The sequence below is a fragment of the Coptis chinensis genome, chromosome 9, assembly GCF_015680905.1.
Source record: "Coptis chinensis isolate HL-2020 chromosome 9, ASM1568090v1, whole genome shotgun sequence".
In the NCBI taxonomy this organism is placed as follows: Eukaryota; Viridiplantae; Streptophyta; class Magnoliopsida; order Ranunculales; family Ranunculaceae; genus Coptis; species Coptis chinensis.
Genome location: NC_141464.1, coordinates 59,995,654 through 60,014,087, shown reverse-complemented (window position 1 = coordinate 60,014,087; position 18,434 = coordinate 59,995,654). Strand labels below are relative to the sequence as shown.

General features: G+C 35.5%; 1 long non-coding RNA gene across 1 annotated transcript; it reads right to left on the bottom strand.

Moving 5' to 3' along the window:
- Window positions 1-10,684: 10,684 nt before the first annotated feature.
- Window positions 10,685-13,316, bottom strand: LOC147477058 (uncharacterized). The gene is made up of 3 exons (XR_015207482.1): window positions 13,086-13,316; window positions 12,344-12,400; window positions 10,685-10,701 (listed from the first exon to the last, which is right to left on the bottom strand). It is a non-coding gene; the product is annotated as an uncharacterized LOC147477058 (long non-coding RNA).
- Between the last annotated feature and the right edge of the window lie 5,118 nt (window positions 13,317-18,434).

The window sequence follows — 18,434 nt, the reverse complement described above, 5'->3', positions numbered from 1 at the left end:
ACCTCCTCATAATCTCTTGGTTATTGTTTGAGGCTACCACTACTGCTAGGGATTCCATATTTTCCCCATCTTCTTGTTTTGTCAAGCTGCCTACTTCCTGTTGGCTTTCTGTATGCCCCTCAGCTGAATTTGGATTTGTCTGGACCCCCTCAGTTTGTTGGGTTGCTCTTCTTACCCACACCCGAGTAGTCCTTCCTGTGCATTTCTCATCAGTATGCCCAAATAGGTTACACTTACTACAGGACACAGGCTTCCATGGGTATTCAAGTGGTATTACCACCTCTCGATTTCTAGCTTTCACTTTGATGGATTACTTATACACATGATTCACAGGAAATTCAATACAAAATCTCGCAAATGATAGTCTTCTCTGCTTTGCAGTCGCACTGTCCATAAACATCGGTGTTCCTCCAACCAAACTTGCAAGGTAAGATAAGCCATCAAAGGTCCACATCTCCTTAGGTACATCCATCAAATTTACCCAAACCAGAGCTGAGGCCAATCTATTTCAGTAATTATCAACCTCAACAGTCTATGGTTTCACAACAAACACTCTACCCGCAATGAAAACTGGCCCCTATTCGAGCACCATTTGTCTATCCTCAGGGCTGGTGAAATTCATATAAAATAGCTCCTTATCAGTAGTGATATCAAATGATCCTTTGAGCTTCCACTTTCTCTCTAGGAAATGCTTTACCATTGGGAACAAGAGCCTTGAGTCTAGAAAGTAACCCACCAGGTACTCGTCCCATTGCTGGATTCTTGTGGGAGTTGAGCTACATCTCCAACAAAGATAGGTGTGTATCTTTAAATGCCACATTCGCTTCCTATACACCATTTCTACCGAACAGTGCACTCCAAGAGTTCGTTCGTGCACCATTGTTGTTTTGTGCAGTTGCCACCTCAGGATTACTTGTTGATGCCATTTTGGTTTGCAAACTTACCCCTAGTGAACTCTCGCTATAACTCAACGGAGGATTTTACCAATAGAGGTTTAGTGATTTGTTTGGTTTGAACATAAAAAATAACTCTGAGCCAGAAAGGACCTTAAGGGAAGAGAAGAAATAGATGCAAAGCTCTGCCTTGAATTTCAATCACTCTAGAACTCACACTATAAAGCAGTGGAGGATTTTACCCAAGAGGACCGAATAGACCCTCAAAATCCAGAACTCTCACTGTTTAACAATGGAGGATTTTAGCCGATTTGGAAAGAGTTGTGAAGATAAGACGATAAAATTTTACTCTGAACCTTTTTTTTAACTAAAAGCGGCAAAAACAAAGGAGTACCATATCAATATTCAACTTAAGTTATGTCACTCCCAGTCACCCTACAATTGGTCCCCATTACTAGGTAATGCAATGTAGATTGAACTATAATAGCTAATAATCATGAACAAAGTGATTCCATACTCCATTTGTGATAAGTTCACTTTCTGTAGCATCCATTGGAAAAAAGAAGACATTCCTAGCTGTGTTATTTTCCTTCATAGGGGCATTCATACACCAGATATCGTGCCATAGCAGAGTTTTGGCACCTATGGATATACTGTATGTAATAAACTTCCTTGTTATACTTCTCATCTCAAGAACTCCCTTCCAAACCCATGAACATTCTTTAGGTATAGTTATTGTCTAGAAGTATCCTTTTCAAATTTTGATTCCATATCCATTGAACCCACAAGCTCTCTTCTCTAGTAAGCACCTTGAATACTAGACCACAATATGTTGCAATATTCCCTAATTTGAGATCCATTATTCCTAATCCTCCTTCCTTCTTGGTAAGACTTGTGCATTTCTTACTGGCATGATGCATCTTTTTCTTCATGTCTGGTGACTCTGGTCCACTCCAAAGGAACTTGTTGCATATTTTGGACACTTGTTTCAAAACTTTGAGTGGGAGTATAAAATTTCTTACTCAGTAGACATGAAAAATTGAGAGCACTGACTGGATAAGTTGTAACTTCCCTACATATGAAAGGACTCTTGACTTCCAGTTTTGGATCCTATCTACAAGTTACTTTCTCTACTAAAGGTTGGCATTCAAAGACACCCAATCTAGAAGACACTAGTGGCAACCCCAAATGGGTGATAGGTGGAGTCACTAACTTGACTCCTATAGTATCTGCAAGAAGTTGGCCTTCAGCTTGGTTCATACCACTTACCAATAGGGTAGTTTCTTGACTATTGAATCTTAAACCAATGACTTGTGCAACCTCCTTTAGGATAACTTTCACTGTAACAAGTGACTTTGTATCTCATTTGCATAAAAGTAACAAGTCATCTGCAAAACATAAGTTAACCACTTCTGTCCTCTTGCATTTTGGATGTGCCCGTACAGTCTTTGAGACAAACTCTTTTCTCAATAAACAGCTTAGCACTTCCATTATCATTACAAAAAGGTACAAAAAAGGTAAGGTGATAGAGGATCACCTTGCCTTATCCCTCTCTTTCCTTCAGAATACCCTTCTGGAGAACCATTTATGAGAATGGAGTAAAATGGTGAGGTAAAACACATTTTGATCCACTTAATCATACTAGTGGGAAAGGAGAAAAGTTGCAGTAAATCTACAATGGCTTCCCAGAGAACGGTATCATAGGCTTTAAGAGAGCATCTATGTGACACATGTTTCCTCTTATAGTTTCTTAGTAGTTCATGTGACAACAACAAGTTATCTTGAATAGTCCTACATACCTTGAACAAAAGCAGATTGGTTCAAGGATATCAAAGAGGGCATAACAGACTTCAACCGATTAATGATAACTTTTGAAATACATCCACTTGAAAGTGATATTGCAACAAGAGATAGGTCTAAAATCAAAGACTCTGGAAGGGTTGGGTACTTTAGGTACAAGGCAAACAAAGGTAGAGTTAAACCCTTTAGGCATGACGCTCGAGAGAAAAACTGACTTCATGGCATTAATAAAGTCTTCATGAACAAAAGACCAACATACCTTGAAGAAGCAAGCATTGTACCCATCTGGTCCAGGTGCTTTGTAATTATCCATACCAAACAGGGCTTCTTTAATCTCTACGGCTGAAACGTCAAGAACAAGGCCAACAACAGTGTCATCATCAATGGTGGCTCTTACTTGCAGATTCTCATAGAACCCAGTTAGTATATTAGACCTAGTTGTAATGCCAAGTAAAGAACTATATTAACTAGTAAATAATTTTACTACACTATCCTGATCCTTATGCTTAACACCTTGATCATCAGTAATGAACCAAATTTTGTTCTTTCACCATATTATGGAAGTAGGTAGTGCACCTATCTCCTTGGACGAACCACATACAACCTGATCTTTGTTTCATGTCTTCATATTCCATTTTAAGAAGGTCACAGTACAACAATTTAGCTTGCTTCTCTTCATGCATAAGATTAAAGTCTCTTGGTAGCTGTTGTAACTTTTTTTGGAATTTAAAAAGAGCAATTCTAGCCTTCTCTGTCCTCTCATTCAACTTTGAATAGTTCTTCTTTGACCAACTTTTCAAAACATTCTTCAATCTTTTTAGTTTAAAAGACATAATGTAGATGGGGCTACCCAAACAAGGTTCTTGCCAGTTCTTTCTAACTGTTTCCTGAAAGTCAGGGTGCATATAGTCCATGCATTGTAGAACTTGAATGGATAAATCTTTTTTGTATCTATACATACCATGATAGAACTAAAGGCATGTGGTCTGAGACACCTTGAGGAAGAAATTCTGCCTCTGAAGATGGAAATGAATTTATCCATTGGAAATTCACTAAGCATCGATCTATCTTAGAGTACTTCCCAAAGTTATTTGTCCAGGTGTACTTGTAATAGCTTCCCAAGTACTTAAGATCAAATAAACCTGTAGAAGTAATACACTTCATGAATTCAGCTATTTCACTAGCTCGCAGGGTGAGTAGGTTCACACCCTAACCTCTCAGAAGAGTGCAAAATACTATTGTAGTCTCCACACACTGCCCAAGGTAAAGGGCTTGAAGGTAGCAGTTGCTTAAGATCATTCCATAGTGTTAGCCTTTCTTGCCTTGAGTTCTTTACATAAACACGTACAAGTCAAAAGGAAACTTTGCCCTGTTGGCATGATTAGAACTTCACAATGTAGGAGTTGTGATGTTTCCTTGATCATTTTCACTTGTACAAAACTTTGGTCCCAACAGAACCAAATCCTCTCATCTTTATCACTATCATAATTAGTTAAGTATGACCAGTAGGGGCAACAAACACTCCTTACGCTATCAAACTTTTCCTTCTTAACCTTTGTTTCCAAAAGTGCAAACATACACAACTTATTCTCTAGCTAGTCTGACCTTATTGACTTCTCTAGCTTTAGAGAGTTCATTTATTCCTCTTACATTCCATGAGCATAACTTGATCATTAGAAATTTTAAGGGGGGTTTTGACTTACCTGAGCCCTTTGGCTTTGCTTTCCCTTGAAAGGTGTTATCTGTCTTGGGGCCTTGTTGTTTCTTCTTCCCTTCCTCAGGGCTATGTTATTTTTTCTTGTGTTTCTGAGACCTAGTTTCCCTCTTCTCTACAGTGTTTGTTGAATCCTCAACTATTATAGTCTTCTCAAGTAATAGATGGTCAGTAAACACTTCTCTCTCAGCTTCAAATTCATTAGATGCCTCATGGAAAGTGAGGCCTTCTCTAGACATATTGAATTCTACAAGGTTTGATTCATATAACTCAAACTCTGCTTCACTAACTTGAATCTCTGGTAGCATAACATAAAACTCTCCTTTAGGTTCAACTGTTTGAACTACTTGTATATCCTGATTATCCTCCCTATTCTCTTGAACTTCATCAGTAAGTTCCACTTCAGCAATTCTATTAGTGGCCATTTCTGTAGTTATTATATCAGTGGAAATCACAATATATAAGCATTCATTCCTTTGTACCTCTTCAACTTGTTCACCTGCATTAATTAGAGCTTGAAACGGATTGTAGATAGTGAGTTCAGTAGAATATATATTCTTCCAAGTTATGGTTACCATCTTTCCTTACTATGCTGGCACAGTTAATAACCTCAGTGGTCTAAGTTAACTCTGTTACTGGTGGAGTTACTATGGCTTGAGCCACTACATTAACTGGATTTACATACGGGGGGAACTACTATGTCTTGAGTTGCTGTAATAGTTGGGTTTCTCCTAACCCAGTTAGTTCTCTGCCGTGGGGGCTCCTGAATCGAAGGTACACTCCTTGGAGCAACAGCAGTACTCCTTGAGGTGGTAGGTCAAACTGAAGGACATTTTGAATCTTTATGGCCTACCTTTTTGCATAAAGTGCAAGTTGTGGGTATCTATAAGTATTCTACTCCAACATTTGCTATGTTCCCATTCCTCAGTTTGAATCTCAAGCAATCTGGGTACTTTGCTTGTACAGGTACCTCAATGCACACATACTTTTGCATAGTCTAATCTCTACATTTTGTGGGTGGATATGTCCCAACAAAGTGGCTTTCAATTCCTATCTTGCTTGCTATCAAGCTGATTCCTTTTTTTTTCCATAGTTGTTTGGGGATATCCCATAGTTTCACCCATCCATAGTGGTAAGGTGCTCATGTTTTTCCTTTGGATATCTTATAATCCGCTTTAGTTTTCCAAGTTTTTTCCAACAATTTTTTAACTATTAGAAACGACATTCTTTTATCAACAAAGAATCCTACCAGATGGTTCTTCCAAACCTCAGATCCTTCATCTAAAATATCCTCTAGAACTTCCAAAATGTCTACATCATTGTCTATCTCTATCCATTCCAAAGCACGATCAGAATTTTCAAAACTCTGAGTTCCAAAGAGGGAACTCCATGTAGCAGGAGTTATAGAGCTATTTCCCATTTGTGCCATATATATGAGCTCAAACAGACATAACTTAAAACATCATAACTGAATCTACTAAATCTCCTCGGAGGAGGCTAAAAGAACTTTTAGAGATCTCGATCGTACTAATGAGGAGAACAACACTTTGTACCCGAACTCACACCTGAGAAGTCATGAAATTATGTACAAATATGGTATTCTCTCTGCTAGGGAAAGGGTATTGCTTCACAGAGATGGCAGAAATTCAACACTCCTACGGTATTAGTGTAACTAATAGTTTGTAAGAGGCAGAATTGGTGATGTCTTTGGTGGAGCAACGGGGGGAGAAAAGGAAAAGGAAGCTAAAAAAGGCAAAGAACTTGAAGGCCAAGAAGATAAGATTTTAAGAACCTAGAAAAACTTACCATAAAAGGGAGGGAAAAGGGTTATTTTTGAGTGAGTGAATCTCCCAAAAAATCGACTTCTTTTTCGCCATGACGTTGCTTTAACTTTCTTTACTTCCCCTTCCACTTTTGTTTCCACAATTTTGACTTCCACTTCCTTCACTGTTTCTTTCTTCTCCTCGACCTTCTTCTCAGTTTTCTTTGTCATGATCTTTGCATGTTTGCGCACTTTTTTGTGAAGAGCAAGATTAATATCTCCATTGACCATTTTTCTGGACGGACGACCCCCTTAGTTACTCTACCAAGTTGACGCATGCCAAAGCGAGTATTGATAAGTATAAAAACAATGCTATCTCTAACACTATTCTTATGCTCTCAATATTTTATATTCTACTATCTTAAATCATGCAATCTAGGGAGTAATCGTGTTCGTACCATTCTTGCTTCTCAAACACTTAATGAATAAACATGGAAAAGACTATTAACTGGATGAGAGAGTAATGATTACGCTAGAAAAACAGTAACTTGCATAAGAGTAATAACAAAGAGACATAAAAGTAAAGAACTTGATTTTAATTGAGAAATTATGGAGGCCACACTAAGAATCCTAATTTAATTAACCCTAAAACTAAACTAAACTACTCTATACTAAAGAAAGGAGTGCTGAAGAGAAATATTAAGTTTAGCTTTAACCCTATTTATATAGGAGAGAGTTAAGGTTACATTTTCGTGCATGGGACAAAAAGGAGGATTTTGGGCCTCTAATGTGAGCCCAAAGTCCATTAGGTTAAGTCTAAAGAGGCCACAACTACTAGAAATTACTTCAGTGCCCTTTTTATCCACTTTTAAAGCTCTGATTGAAAAAGGTCGGATCCATTGGAAAGCTTATTCCGAGACGGTCGTTTTGACATACATTAGGCCCAATTCCTAGGCCCGAGTCCAAAGATACGCCCATTTGAAGTTCTATTAACTTTTCTGTTTTTTTTCTACCCGAATTGACTTTGACTTCCCAGCTTTAACTAGGCTTGAAAAAGGCTTTTCTTCATGATTCTTGGGCTTTAAACGTAGAACTTCCTCAGCAATCATCTTGACTCATTTTCCATGCAAAATGGCATCTTTAAGCATATAATCAGCTTTAAAACCTAAAATACACAAAAACACATAAACAATACTAACTCTTATTTATTATAAACATAATTGGTCTAAATAGAATACTATTAAGGGATTTAAACTACACTTTTGGGTGCTTATCAACCACCCACAAACAGCATTTTGCTTGTCCTCAAGCAAAGACGAGAAATAAAAATAGATAAGTGGCCAAAAATGTGGTCCTAACTAATAGCGTTTCGCAGAGTGCGATTGCATTGACCATATGCAATAAGGCCTTAAACCACTAGGAATTCTCTAGTAGACGAGTTATAGCATCGTGAGAGTTTTCCAGAGAAGATACTCACAAACTTTATTTATACTACAATGACTAAGAAATAAAAGTAATTGTCCTCTAATTTGATCTCAGAATCTATACATCTCACTAGCAGTGGAACAAGGTTCATCAATCTAACTCCGAAACTAATACATGCATAATAATCAAATCATCTTAAGATAAACAACTATACAATGAACTATGCTATGAAATGCAATGGCAGGTTCGTTTCTGAAACTTTTGGGTATCGTACCTAAGTAGGTTCTCGCAAGGATTGTGTCAAGACACATAACACTATGATTTTTCCACTCAAGTTTGCTAACTCCAGTGTGCAATGGGCACACGTTCCCTCGCAATCTCAATGACAATCCAAGGAAGCTGAGGTCGATCAAACACATCTACCACTTACTATCTCACAAACCTATTTCTAATTGAGCTAGAGGTCTTTATTAGGTGATACGGGGTGTAAGTGTTGGTTAAAGAAGGAAGAAAATGGATATTCAAAAAGACAAGTCTGAGATAATAAGGTCTTCAAAATATGTAACTAGAGAAAACTTTGTTCTTACTTTGCTTCTACACTTTGTTTCCATCCTTACCCCTTTTGCTTTGGCTTTTGACTCATTTGATTATATTTTTTGGAGTTCTAACTTTTTATTTTATTTCTATTTATGTTTTTATTTTTCTTTTCTTTGGATGTATGTAAACTTTCTTTTCTTTTCTTTTTCTATTTACTTTTCTTTCGAAGCAACTAACTAATTTTTGTTTACACAGGTTTTTTTTCTTCTCTTTTCTTCACTCATCCTATTTCTCAGACTTATCCAGATAAGTAGGCTGATTTTATTTTTTATTTTGTTTTATTGGGTCAAGGATTTGTGGTTTGTGAAAAGGCTAATGAAAAGGCTCAGTGGGGCGACTAGCAGATAATTACTTATAGGTATGAATTTTTAGCTATATCGATCCAAAGAGAGCCTAAATTCTCGCTTACGATATAGTATGATGATTAAGCAAGTGGATGTGTGATTTCTCTACTCGGATTTTACTTCTCTCTTGTGTCATTATTCAGATATTTCACTCATATGAGGCATTTTAGGCTAGATGCTCACAGGATATGTATTAAGTACTCTAACCTAGGTTTCAGAAAAATACTGCCAAGTACAATCAAAGATGCTCATGCAAGATGTTCAAGAAAAGATGCAATGACTATTACCTATATATTAATCTAAGTTTCAAAAATTAAATCCTAATTCAAGTACTACGTGAGATTTCTAGACTAATATCATCATGGAGAAGGGAACAATACCATTATCTAAGTGCATAGTATAAACTATTTTTATGATTTTATACTTTTTATACGACAAATTAATAATACGTAATATACAACCTAATATGTCCTTAAACATTTACAACATGTTTTTATACCACCCCCAAATAGAATCATGTTTTGTCCCCAAAATATGGAATGAAAATAAAGGATAGAAAGTACCATAGAAACGTGCTTGTAAATGGTAGCACATAAAAAAGAATGTTAATCTATACTAATATAATAAAATAAAAACATAAGCAACTCCTATATGAGTTCCATGAAATAATAAATATCGTTTGGGAAATAAGCAGACTCTAACATAAATAAAATAATATCATATGTTCACAAATCAAGCATGCATATATCGTGGCTCCTATAGAATTAGCTTTCGAAATTCAGCAAAAATAGTGAAATTTCACGAAATTAAGGTACCTAATTACATTGTGTATTAATATTTCGATATTTATACATGCAATTTTAATATGTGAACGTAAAATGTGCTAAAATTAAATATACCACCCCACTACTAAAAAAAGGGTTTTTTATGACAGCTTTTAGCTGTCATGAAATACATATCATGACACTTTCTTATTGAAAAGTAGTTGTCATTACTAGGGGTGTCATAAAAAGTCAACCAAAACTGCCATTAAAATTATGACGGTTCATAGAAAGGCGTCTTAAACGTTCCTCCCATTATGACATATATTAGTCTTTGAAATGTCATAGTAGGTAAATTTGATTATGATTCCTAATAATATGTAACCGTCATAAATTATTGTTAGAACCGTCAAGAAATGCCCATTGACTACTATGGAACAGTCATTTTATTGAACAAAATATGTGAACAAATAGTTTACACTATGACAGTTCTTCTAAAACCGTCATCTAATTTATTTATTTTTTTAAAAAAAAAAAAAATATATATATATATATATATATATATATATATATATATATATATATATATTATTATTATTATTATTATATTTTTCATGCCAAATATACTGCATAATAATCTGTAATTCAATTTCTAACCTGTAAACTTATTTCACCAATAAAACAACTATAAAATTCTCAAAAATAAAATTAGAACATCCACAGTAAGTTTAACCCATATATTTTCAAACCATTCGGAAAATACTTATTTCTTAAATCAATTTATTCAATAAGAAAAAATAGCAAGTTAGTATCCTTTATCCAACGTCATTGAAAAATGTTAGATACATTTATTTGATAACACATTCAACCAAACTAAAAATCATTCTAATCAACTCCATCATCAACAAATTAAGTATTATTCATCGATCGATCAAACATTGTCAAACCTAAAAAATAAAGTAAAGAAACATTATTAGTAAATTTGCTACCAAAACCTCAAGCCAATGACAAAAAACAAGCTATTTTATATATAGCATGAGAGGAACAATGCGATGGGACCTAGTTCTCACAACGGAATGAAAAATAAATGAAAATACCTACAATGCAAATGGACTGTGGTTTAAGATATACACTACTACATTTATATATAGTACATGATTGTCAGAGAGCTGAAAACAAAAAAGACCCACAAATGCAAGGGTCATAGCACAAATCTTTTCTAAAGCCATCCCATACCTTAAAGCAAACAAAAGAAAAACAAAATACTATTTTCGCAATACATACATATACTTTTGGCTTGGCGAGATATATCGTTCAATAAAGTCAATAAACTCCATACGGATTTCAATAAGCTCAGCGGTGGTATAGGTGATAGTGTACGTGCGCCGTTGGCCAGCTCCATTAGCTACACGAGTACGTCATGTCAACAAAGAATTTAGTATGATCTACGTTTACAAGAAAGAATTACATAGATATTTTATGTCTACTACCCATTATTTTATGCATAAACAATTTCATATATGTGACGCCCCAAATCTCAAACAGTTTCATAACTAAGATACGTGACTTTTATGGTAAAATTTTTGGTAAAGTCTCCTCTATATTTTCAACATTTCATAAATATAATAACTTGTCATAACCTGAAAATCACAATAATATATTTCATATTGGTTTAACCCAGCTACTTAACTGTCTCGACCAATGCCAGAGCAGTTAAGTAATTGACTTACAAAAATGAGATAACATCAACATTTGGGACTTAGTACGCCAAAGTACTTGAATGTCTCGACTAATGTCAGATCATCCAAGCTCCTCGTAGAAGTGCATACAATTATCAAAAGTTCAACTATAACAAAGCAAATCAAATCCAAATCAAATACTATTTAATGTCATGGAAGGCTAGAAAAAAAAAATCATTCCAAACAAGGGTACAAACCTACTGGTCATGAGACAAGGACATTCTATACTCCAAAAAAAAGAAGAAAACTAATAAGTATCAAGCTCGATCTTATGGCTATAAGTCAGGACCTGATTTTGGAAACAAAGTTCACCAATACACATAGGTAACAAGCAAAGGCATGACCTGACCTATGGCTTGGAAACATGCCCATGCTGAAAAAAATACCCTCGCAAAGGTGGTCAAATGGAAGTGTTACAGCTTATGAATACACTGGGAGTCCATTCATGAATACTTGAGTGGTAGATTTGCTATTCAAAAACTTCTCCTTGTTCATGAACAAAATTCTATATATATTTCATAAAAAGAGTTTGTGTATCTTCAAAATCTATATAAGTAGGCTTATGAATAGAAAAACATCTAGATCAGTGGACTGCAGAAGAAATTGAAGAACTAACAATTTAACACCACATATAAGTGCAATGGTTAACCTAGTAGCTACAAAGAAAGAAAACTATCCTATAAAGTATTTCCTTCCCTTTTTGTTGGTAAAGAAACAGATACGAGAAATATGATTAATTCAATTACACAAGACAATTAACTAGCTCTAACAAATTGTATATACTAACAAGCATACAGTAGATAAATAAGTTAAGGATCATAAAAGACAGGTGCTAACAAAAGTACACATCATTGATCTAACATTGTCATTGTTAGACTATACACTAATAATTGTATGAGACCACAAAGTGAATCCACGTTATTGCCTCATAATTATGTAGTACACTCAGTTAAAGCATCATCCAATAGTGGTTTTATAAGCTAGGCATGGCAGATTACATAACTATGTGTCTAAGACTCTACGCCCATATCTCTAGGTAAGGTACATAATGTCCACTGCCTATTTTAGGAGGTAGAATCATTTTATCTCTGTTTCCACATCATTGGAAGAGTTGGAGATGAATGATTTGCAAATGATAAGAATAGTAAAATTGAAGCAATAACAAATAAGAAATATAGACACTGAATGCACGTGTATAAATATCTTAAATCATGGATGTATTCCAACTGAGCTCATTAATTTACGATTTGATTGTTCATAAGAGCTTGGACAAGATTTCATCCTAAAATGAGGTTAAATTTGTCTTACCTTGTTCAGCTTCCTACATCACCATCTCTCCCAAGCCCAAAAGCCTTCCCACACTAACTTCAAGCACAACCATGCAACAAACAAGTGTGTTCAGAAATTATTATAGAAAAATGAAATTGCACAGGAAAACAGGGAAACAATAATAGAACTATCATGCATCTATCATCATAGATATAAACCGAACAATGAAATAATTGGTCCTTCATGAAAATAGGTATAGCACCTTCTCACAAGTAATTTGCTATTACACTAAATTTCTATGTCAATAATGTGCATGAAATTAAGATTGATAGAAAACACAATGAACCCATTACCATTTGAAAGGAAACCTCTTGATTCTAAATAAAATTCAGGCAATAGAGCTCATCACCTATATATATTGCACTTGTTGTTTACGCAATGTGACAAAATGAACAACCAAAGGGTAAACTTTTCTAATAAAACCAGAGTGCTCACTGGAAACCCCATCTAACATTTTATCGAACATCTAATATGTACATAACAAAACCCCCACACTTGCACATAATTTCGACCAACTACAACACATAATCAAACTCTTATTAGCGACTTAAACATTTACATATGCACTGCAACAAAAAATCGTCTATAAAACTATATTTTTCAAAAAAGAAATACCAACTGCTTCGGATAAAAACATTCAAAAGATCGACCAAATTCTTTACATCAAAATGTTGATCAACAAAAATGAAAATAAGAAGAGACAAAAAAAAAAAACACCCACTTGTTTGCCATAAGTTCGGCACGCGCAAAAACCGAATGTTTCTTCTCATCAAAACGTGGAACAAATATTTATCTTCTCCAGAGCGATCTCCTAAAATGCTTAGGATTTCAAGCATGGAAGAGAAAAGAAAGAGATATGGCATAGCAGGCTTAGCTAGGGTTTCTATTTCGATAGAATAGAAGGTCGAGACAGACAAAATTTGGTTTTGAAGAAAAGAGGTTTCGGCAGTGCGTGGGATTCATTCTTTCACTTTCTTTTTTTTTGTTTTATTCCTTCTTTTCGGGTGACTTGGATAGACTTCCCTAGAGCCTTGACGGCTTCATAAAAGCAAAAAACTCAACGGGTCCAAAAGACACAAACCAACCCCTTCAATTGACGGTTAACCTAAGCCGTGTCATAAATTTTCTTGACGCGTGTCTTAATGAAGTCATAAATTAGGCAAAACCGTCATAACAAAAAATGTCTAACTTGACTGGTTTAGAAAACCCGTCATAAAATCGTTATATTATTTTGACTCCTGTGTCATACACAACACAAATCACATAATGTCATAATAAGTGTCATAAAAATATCACTAGGACACCTACCTTGATGGTTTTCAACAAAGCCATCAAAATAGGAAAAAAAAATAGCTGTCATAATAAGTCATTTTTTTAGTAGTGCCCCCAAATAATTTGGGAGAAGGGGATTCATGAAATAATTCAATATCACAATTAAATTACTTAACTAACTAACCTAGACTTTACTAGAGTAAACATGACAGGCAAAAAGTGGCAAATAGTTTGGAAATGAAAGACCAAAATAGTCCACCCCCAAACAAAATTTGAAAATACTTTTTAAGTTTGAAATTTTTTGTCTGGCCTATAATCCAGAAATGTGGTATTGTACAAAAACTTGGGTATTTTAAAGTCAGATTCCCTAGACTTACTAATATATTTTTATGATTTTAACATTTTTTAATTTTTATATGTTTGATTTTGAAAAATAAAATTATGATGAAATAAAATGAAAATTACTCCATAGAGAAACACTACTCAAATAATGAGAAAAAGTGCAAGAGATGAATGCGTGAGTTACATGAAAGGTGCATTTCCATAAAATATGAAATGAAATGGAGTACACCAGAGAATACAATGAGTCTTTTATAGTCAGATACTCGAGACTTTATCTAAAACAGGTATTAACATGCAGTTTACCATATATCAACAATCTAAAAAGTTGGGGGTCTTTCCATAAATAATTATCACAAAAAGCACCCCCAAATAGAACTAAGCATCAAGATTTGCTACGACGTGGCTTAGCGGAATATGAGTGAATTATGATGGATCTAGAATGTAACCTAGCATATTGTTTCTTCTTTTTCTTTGAACGAAAGGGTGTCCAAGTAAATGATCATGAGAAAATGAATGGTTATGGAGGATACGTTTGATATGGACAAGTTTTAGAAGGAAATAATGGAAAAGAATGATAAAGTGTCAGGTGGTTTGTCCTTGGATATTACTTCTTCACCATATAGGTTTAGAAAATCATGAAGCACAGGAGAAACAAGAAGATTTAGTGCAAACTCAAGGTATCTTTGAAAAGGTGGAGGGAAGGGAATCGAGGTGGTGGTAAATGATTGGCATTTATTAGGGATTAGCTCAGGTGGATAATGGTCAGGTGGTGCTTTAGGTATTTCTTGAGAGGGTAGATCATCACAGGCTCTTAGAAACTCGTCAAATTCCTCATCTTGGATTTGCATCCGCATAATTGTGGAATTCATCTGCATTTTTAAAGAATTCATCTATCTCTTCCATTGTGAGATTGAATACATCTCCCATAGGGTCGGAAGGCAGGGTGGAAAATTCTTCCTCTATTTTAGTTATGTTCAGGGATTCGAAATTATAATCTTTGTTTTTTTCCCCAGAGGGGTATCTACTAGTGTGGGAACTAAGGCGTCAGCCGTACTAATGTCAGATACAAAACTCTCAATGGACTTCGCTTCTCCTTCTACAAGCAAACCTATTTGTCCATGCTTAAGTCTAAATATGTTAACCTTCACAGAAAGATTGTCAAAGGAAAGAGTCATTGATCAATCCCGACAATTGATTTAGGCATTGGCAGTTGCTAAGAAAGGACGCTCTAAGATGATGGGAATAGAATCATGAGCAACTTCTGTGTCAAGAATAACGAAATCAACTGGGTAGTAAAAATTTTGAACTTTAACGAGAATATTTTCAACTACACCCTCGAGATACTTAATAGAGCGATTGGCTAACTACAAAGTCATTTTGGTCAGTTTAAGATCAGGTATACCTAGTTGTTTATAAAGGTAAAATGGGAGTAAATTAACACTCGCCCCTAGATCTAATAGTGCAGTTGTTATGAAGTTATCGCCTAAGGTGCATTGTACAGTATGACGACTAGGGTCCTTATACTTAACAATTCCATTATGTTCAGATAAGGAAGGATAATGTTCAGTTAAGAAAGCTTCTTGGGGTATGTTGGTTTTCCTCTTTGTGGTGCACAAATCTTTTAGAAACTTAGCGTGTCCAAGTAAACTTTTTATAGCATCTAGAAAAGGTTGGTTTATAGTCAGATTTTTAAATACTTTCCTAATCTTATCAAAATTCTCGTCATTTTTAAACACAACTAGTCTTTGGAGAAACGGTGGTTTTTTTCTATACTTAGCATATGGTAAATATTAATATTAACCTTGTCTTTATACCTGATAAGAGCCCAAAATTGTAGTTTTAACCCCTTAATAATACTACTTTTAGACTAATTATGCGAGTAATAAATAAAAGTTAATGCTAATTACGTGCTTTTATGTATTTCAGGCATGAAACTCAATTATGTGCAGAAATGTGCTACTTTGGTGATATAATGGAGCAAAAGGTTGGTTGCTAAGAAGTTCTGTGATAAAGGCCAATATTCAAAGAGACAAAGCTTTTATGAAGCCCGGTCAAAAGCTGAAAAGTCAACATGGGCAGAAATAGTGCATAAGTCAACAGAACTTCCGAACACCATATCTTTGGACTTAAGCCTCGATTTGGGCATACCTTACGTCAAAACGACCGGCTCGGAAAGAGCTTTCCAATGGTCTAAGTCTTGACCCAATCAGAGGAGCAGAAGTGGACGAAAAGTCTGCTGAAGTCGAAGCCAGCTGAAACGGGCTTTGTGGACTGAAAAATTGGGCTTTGGGCTCGATTTTCCGGCCCAAAACATGAGACCTCAGCCCATGCACGAAATTATGGATCTGGTCTCCTCCTTTACAAAAACAAGACTTAGCTCTTAAGAAAGATATAGTTAGAGAATATATAATAGGGAGTAGCCATTAAAATAGCTTGTAGATTTAGTTTTTGAATTCAATTAGTTAAATTAATTAGTTTCATACATTCTTTTAGATTAATTCTTGGAATCATAGTTCTTCATTGATTAGATAAATAAAATAGTTATTTCTTGTTCATTTCGATTTTGTCATTTAAAATTGTTAGATCTAATTTCAGTTGTTGTTATTCAATTCTTAGTTATTAATTTAGAATTCAATTATTGTTTAGTTAAATTTAATTAAGTTATAATCTTTATATTACGTCTAGTTTTAATTCACATCGTAGTATAATTCCCACCATTGTTCTCATTAGACTTTGAATAGATTAGTCAATCTAGGAAACTTGAATGCTAAAGAACTAAGAGTGGAACGAACTTTTTACTCCACTCTATTTCGATAGAATTGAGAGTATAGAAATCTTTGATAGCAACACGTAATTAAGTTTAGTTTCACTTGCGTTTTGAGTTTCATCGTTCATTTCGTAGGTAAATTATTCAATTTTGCGTTTATCAAATGGCGTCGCTGCCATCTTAGTACTCTTTAGTATTGTTTTCTGTAGATTTAATAGTTTTTCAAAGTCCCATAACCCACCCACCCTTGTTTGGATTCTCACTGTGGTTGTCTGTTTCAGCTTTGCAAGTATCCACGAAAAATTACTCGGAGCGTACCATGTGCCCACACGCCTGGAATCCCACCCTTTGGCTGAGCGCCACCTGTGCCCTACCAAGGTCAACTTGGAGCGCCACCTGCGCCCACACGCCTGGAATCCTACCTTTTGCCTAAACGTGACTGACTGCCGCCTTAGGCATATTATTCTCGAAAGCACCACTCTCTCTGAAAAACTGCCCGATTTCCACAGGTTTGTTTCGAACTTCCATTTTTTCAAAGTTTTCAGTGTTCTAACTTGTTATATACACTGAGCACGCGTAAACAAGACGTTATTCATAATCGAAGCAAGGAGGCTTTCAGGTACCCTTTTCTTCCACACCTCGCATCTTCTGTTAGAGGTTCATACTAGCATATCAGGATTATTTGGAGTGTTGTTATTTTGCATTAATATTGGTCTTAACTTTGCATGAGATTAAGGTCAGGCAGAAGAAAAACACCTAATATAATTAACCGACAACGTCAACAAACACGCCTTTCTAGTATTCCACTTACTTCACCTCTAGCTAGCACACCACACACCACACCTGAGATTATGGCTGAAGAAAGAGAGTCTCCTCTCTCAGACTTTTACAAAGCCTTGAGCGATAGCCCGAAATCTTGCATCGTTCTATCAGACCTAGTGGGGGATTTCCGAATCCCCCCAGATATATTTAATTTGTTAACCATGAAAAACCTTATCAGCACATGCATAGGATTGACCAAGTCCTTACTACATTCCACTATCCTTCGGTTGGTGCTGAACAAATTAAACTGAGGGTATTTCCCTTCACTTTAGCCGATAAGGCGGCGTCTTGGTTAACTGCCTAATTCTAATTCGGGACTTGTGGGCTAAACTTGTTCAACTGTTTATGGAACATTTTTACCCACCACTGAAGACCGATGAAATGCTTTCCAAGATTCATTTCTTTCGATAGAATCCTCATGAATCATTTTCAGAGGCTTGGAATCGTTTCACCGACCTACTTATAGAGTGTCCACACCATAACCTCGTGAAAGACATGTTAGTTCGTGCTTTTTTCAAAGGACTTCTACACCACCATAAAGAAGTCCTTGACATAATGAATGGGGGTAGTTTCTTAAGTAAAGGAGCCTCGGAGGCTTATAAATTTTTAGAAGATCAGACTAAGTGGAATAATAATTGGGGGGGTGATGATATCTCCCGTTCCGCTAGTTCTTCTACAACAGCTAAAGCCTCCGTATTGTTTGAGATAAAACCCGATCCAGAACTTAAAAATTTAATTGAATCTCTAACTAAAAAGGTAGAGGCTATTTCTATCCAACAAAAACCTATCCCCATCATGAATGTCAACTCCAACCCATGTAATTTCTGTTTGAGTCCCGAGCACCCCGACTCCTATTGTCCTTTCATT